The sequence below is a fragment of the Populus nigra genome, chromosome 10 (genome assembly GCF_951802175.1).
Source record: "Populus nigra chromosome 10, ddPopNigr1.1, whole genome shotgun sequence".
Taxonomy (NCBI): domain Eukaryota; kingdom Viridiplantae; phylum Streptophyta; class Magnoliopsida; order Malpighiales; family Salicaceae; genus Populus; species Populus nigra.
Genome location: NC_084861.1, coordinates 5,374,903 through 5,380,853, shown reverse-complemented (window position 1 = coordinate 5,380,853; position 5,951 = coordinate 5,374,903). Strand labels below are relative to the sequence as shown.

Below are 5,951 nucleotides of genomic sequence, written 5' to 3'. Positions count from 1 at the left end.
CCAGCCACCCCCTGTATCTGCCCCTAATGATAAGATATATTGAAATAAACCATTAATATTTTGTTTTAAATTAAATTTGATTGATTTAAACATTTATTATTAAATTTGGTTTAAAATTAATCATGTTTTAATTTGAGTTAAACTTGAGTCAAAATATGTACTATTTATTGCAACTTTAAGGTCTTAAATTATTTTTATTGTTAAAGAAACTAATTTGAGTCGTTTTTTTAATGTGATTTTAACTAGACAAGTAATTCTTATATTTTTTACATAGTAATAAAAAAAATATTTATCATCTATTTTTTTAATATTAAAAGATATTATAAAAATATATATATATTTTTTATAAAATCATCATTTCATAATATATTTATAGTCTAATATAAATGGGATTTGGCTTTAACAATAAATATTAGCTTAAGGTTATTTTATTCTATTCTTGCTTGTAAGATCAAGTAAAAACTTTATTTTTTTTATGTTAGATGGTGTTTAATATTGTGATAGTGATTATTTTTTAAAATATTTTTATTTTAAAATATATCAAAATAATATATATATATATTATTTTTAAAATTTATTTTTAATAATTGCACATACAAACGACTCTAAAAAAAATCAAAGCAAGAGTTATTTTTTTCAAATTTTGTAAAAAGTGTAGCGTGGCAACAAATACAAATGCTACCTTAGGAAGAGTTTTCACGCTCTTCCGTTGCGTTTGGGTAAGGGTTGCGTAACTAAAGTCAACACGTGAAAATTGAGTTTTAATTACGAGGATAAGGCTAAAACTTAAGAGTTGAAAGCGATTTTTCGTTTGATAAATAATTAAAAAAAAAGAGAAGATAATCGGTAAATGAGATGCTTCGCGGTAGGAGATATTCCCCTGGTCATAGTCGGTGGTGCTATGTGATGTACGCTAGGCTAGCTGTTCCCTTCCACCCACATCGTGCCACCTACAAAATTCAGTCGCTAAAGGATTTAATTGGTTGGGCCTTCTTCTTTCTTGTGAACATGCCATGCCACGCCACATCTTGCGCAGCCCAGTTCATTTTTTTATCTCATTTTACTCCAGTCAAGTTCAGTCCCTCTAATTTATCACGACCACTTAATTAGTCCATATAGTATGATAAATAATTATATAGTCTCCCAACATATATTGATTATCTTTAATCTAGTATATTTTTGTTCCAAAAATGCCCAGTTTCATTCTTTTTTTTTTATTATTATTAATGTGGGTGTCCGGGTCAACTTGCGTGTACCTCGACTAATCTCATGGGTTTTAAAGTTAATAACCATGTAAACTTCCAGTAGCTATCATATTAACAATCACAGGGCTCGAACTTGAGACAACAGAAAAAACAAACCCCTTGATTCTAAGCTCTTATAATATTTTGTAATCTTTTGCTTGTAAGGAAAAAAAAAGAAAATTTATATAGTTTATTAAAACTTCATGGAGTGGATTTTGAATTATTCAATATTTTTTTTTCAAACACGTTCGGTCACGATAGGAATCTATTTACATGTCACATAAATAAGAATTAATCTTTTATGTTACATTAATTAAGAAGTTAACAGCCAATGAAAGACCGGGTTTTTGAGTTTATTATTTACTGATGATTTATTTAAAAAAAAACTCGAAACAATTAATTCGGTGTGGATAAAACCACCCCGAGGAGGCAAGGGCTAACATTTTTTTTTTAAAAAAATAATGTTCACTATAGAGCCTATTTTTCTTTTCCTATATTCTATTTTCTCACAGATAAGCCTTGAAAGGATTTCTTGGGATTTTTTCCTGAAACTCCATGGACAAAAAACTATGTCCTTTTATGTCAAAAAAAACCCATTTCAATTACACAAAAGTAAATTGATGAACCTAATCAATCAACTTTAAAAGGTAAATAAGCATGATCGTGATATTGTGGTAATGATTGTTTTTCAAAATATTTTTTATCTAGAAATATATTAAAATAATATTTTTATTATTTTTTTTAAATTTATTTTTAATAATAATATATCAAAACCAAATAGAAATACATTAACAAAAATTAATGTATTTGGGGACAACATGAAATCTTTACAGGTCAATAGGAGGATGTTCCACAAATCAATTAAATGACAAAATCAAATTTGAACATGGGTCTTTGTCCCATTGACTCAAAACTGAAGATATTGAATTTGTGTTCAGAATATATAGTCGACTAAGCAGGATGTTGGATAAGATGTTCTAAGCATGTAATACAATTTCATGCAGAATATTACAACCTCGACTTCAAAAGTTAAGAATATATATCAGAAAAACATTCTGTCCATTTTATGTCTCAACCAGACATTTAATAACTCATGAATATTATTCTTGCTCCAATTCTTACTCCATGTACTTGTTGATAAAGCAAATATATACTTGTTAATATTTATTTAAATTTGTTTTCATCTTTTTGATGATTTTAATAATAGAAAATATTGTTAGAAATACTTAAAAAATATATATGAATCAAGCTATACTTAAAATCTGTTTGATGTTGTGGTAGTGATTGCTTTTCAAAGTGTTATTTACTTAGAATGTATTAAAATAAAAAATTAAAAAACACTAAAAAAATAATTTTAAATAAAAAAAGTTAATTTTTAATAAACACACTACTAGTTGCATTACTAAATAGATTCTTAAATGTACTTTCATAAGAAAAAATTGGATTGAAATATTAAATTTATAACTCCCTGATGATTTATAAGTAAAAGAGATTGAGATCTTGATATTTATTTTTTTAACATCTATTTTTACAGGAGAAGAAAATTATTTTAAATATGAAAAGGAAAAGAAAAATATTTTGAAGACAACAACTTTGTGTTGGGGAGAATTTGGTGAATACAATGACCAACAAAATCTTACTTTTTAAGTCTTTCTCTCTTTTGAAATTGCCTTTTTTGCTAGTGTTTTTCAAATTTGCTGTTAAATGCTTTTTTACAAATTCTTATGCCGTCAAATCACAAAAAAAAAAAAAGAAAAAAAAAGTAGTAAAAAGTATTGAATATGGGCTTTATCGAGCATAGGGAATCCTTTTTTTCTCTTGCGAATTGCCATACACACTCAAGATGTCTCTCTTCTCTTTTGACTCTTCTATCCATGGATTCCAAAGTTAGTCTCATGTGCCCTCTCCTATCTATTGCATCCAAAAATTATATCCTTTCCTATGATTCTCATACAACCAAAATGATTCGACGACTTTAGTGTACGGACAGATTATGAGCTTCAAAATTCCATGAAAAGTTAAGCCACATTTTGTCTAGTATAATTGGTTTCTATGTATATACATGATTTTTTTATCATTAAATATAGCAAAAACTACATATATCGGTATTTTCACTTAAAAATATATTAAAATAATATTTTTTTTAAAATAATTTTTGATATCAATACATTAAAATGATCCAAAAACACCAAAAACATATTAATTTGAAACAAAAAAAATATTAATTTTTTTTTAAAAATATTTTTAAAATGCAAAATCAAATAATATCTCAAGGTTGTCATGGAGTATTGGTCCTTTTCAAATCATAAGATGTAATTATCAAATCGTTATTCAAAATATATAAAACCCAAAAATGGTACATACAATCGAAACACCGATAAAAAAAAAACAAAAACAAAAATAAAATTGATATCTATAAGAAACTAGATCTAAATTTATTTAATTAAAATAGAAAAGAAATGAAAAGCGAGAAAGGTTTTGTCTATGGCCAATAAAAATTTAAGTTCATTATAATAAACAATTCATTAATAATTAAGATAATATTTGATTAATTTTTATAAAAAAAACATATTTAATAGACATGTGAATATTCTTTGCACTTCATTTATGATTTTAGTTTTTTTTTTAAATATGAATGATAACAGTAGATGGTAGGAGTAATTTTTTTTTAATAATTCATTAAAATGATTAATATTTATAAAAGATGTTTAAAATACGTATTCAAATTCTTTATAATTAGTATTCACACCTTCTTATTACTCATAATTTATAATAAATAGTTTTATTAGGTGGCAATGCTTATAATCTTTCTAATAGCTAGATGTATCATACATGTCAGCCAAATGCATGCCAATATTAGATCAATATTTATATCTATATTTTACTATATATGTTATGATAGGATTATGAGTTCGATGATTATGATCATATCAGACAAAAAGGACTGATTATGCGTATATAATCCCTATCTTTTGTGAATGTACAACTTGCCAAAGCCATCAACACAATCACATGGTGGCTAGCTATTTTTTTATGCTGATCAAACCCACATGGCCGGGCATGATCCAAGAAGTAAATGGTGTGTATCAGATCATGGGCAAGGAACAAGAGATGAGTAGAAACAGACCCACATGGTGGGATTGCAGATGACTGACCCACATGGCATTAAAGAGGAAGGAATTGGCTAATGACTGAGGAGCTGGGTTATGATGGCAGTCGTAAGGCAAAAAGGAGCAAGTTCAAAGCTCAATTTGGCAGCAGACACTCCTCTCATGCAACACATAAAGTGAAAGCAACTACAAGCTTCAATATTCTTTGCAACTCTCTACAAGCAAAGCCAGTCTGCCAAAATCTCTCTGTTTGTTGTATTTTTTTTTTATCTTTTGAGTCAGATTTTCACACTAGACACCGATTCTGTTTTTCAACGAATTTGGTAAAGAACAAAGAAAGGTCGTGCAGATTAGCTAGGGGTGGCATTTGGAACCAAACTCCAAGAAAAATTCATATTTCAATGGTTTTATTTTTCCACGCCTCAAAGTCAAGTGCAACTGTAGCAATTTTCTTCTTGAGAGATGCATGCTTTATCTTTGATGACGTAATTGTCTTAATCAATTAACTTGGCTTCTTGAAAGAAAAGAGAACCACAACTAGCTAGGTGCTTATTTACAGCACCCTCCCTAATTTTGGCAAGTTGAATGGTTCAGCACACGAACAGACACGGCATTGCAGTAAAAGTAGAACTTCCTTAATTAATCCATCTAGGATATAGATTGTTACGTCAGAGCAGGTCCTCTTGACTGCAATTTCAAAGGGATTTTTACAATCAATATTGAGAAAATCACTAAGGAAGTTGTGTGTGTGTGTGTGTGTAAAATTATCACCAGAAAAGTTACTGTATAATAGAAATCTTTAACATTGCATACCTGTTTAAATATCCTGATTCTAGCTAGCTAGATGATCACACCCGATTCTTTAATTAGCCTCAATTGTACATGTATGTACGTGTTTCATTGATCTTCACTGGTGCTTTCTTGTGAGCTGCGAACAGAATATAAAAAAGAGACACAAATTGAAATACTGAACATAATGCAAGATTGCCAGATTTTGAGAAGTGAAGAGCTGTAGTGGGCTAAAGATATCAGGCCATTGATTGAAGTTGCATAATTAAGGGTTTCCAGCTAGCCAAGAGTTTAATTAGCCTGTGATTTTGAGTTGGGGGGAATGAAGCCTGGTCCGAGATCACTCAAAAGATGAATGCGTGCGCTTCAGGTGAATGGTCTCGAACCAGACAGCATTCCCCTCAACTGTGTAGCAACGAAAGAGAGAGAGACTGTTTGATATTTGGTCATGCATTGTTCGTTCATGGGCCCTTATATACGTGAGAGCTGAGGATGAGTTAACAATAGACTATGAGTAAGTATCTTTTTGTGGGCCATATATTGACATGGAGTCCCACTTTCTACAGCTTCCCTACCTTCTAATCATGCTTTCACAGAGTGTTAAAGAAGAAACTTTGGCTTTGTTTGCTTTGAGTACCCAAATATTCACTTTGCTTGTTGCACGCAAATTGTGATCCTCTCAACCTATATAGGGATTGAACTGTACAACTTTTAACATTTTTGGAATGTCTTGGCATCTGAACAAAACAAAAATCCTTTGTACAAGTACAAGGATTTTGAGTGTATATATTACGGATTGAGGATTGAA

The 5,951-nt window shown here is 29.4% G+C and overlaps 1 long non-coding RNA gene across 1 annotated transcript; it reads right to left on the bottom strand.

The window, feature by feature from the left end:
* Nucleotides 1–4,782: 4,782 nt before the first annotated feature.
* Nucleotides 4,783–5,569, bottom strand: LOC133704187 (uncharacterized). Its single transcript, XR_009844011.1, has 2 exons — nt 5,168–5,569; nt 4,783–5,041 (listed from the first exon to the last, which is right to left on the bottom strand). It is a non-coding gene; the product is annotated as an uncharacterized LOC133704187 (long non-coding RNA).
* Between the last annotated feature and the right edge of the window lie 382 nt (nt 5,570–5,951).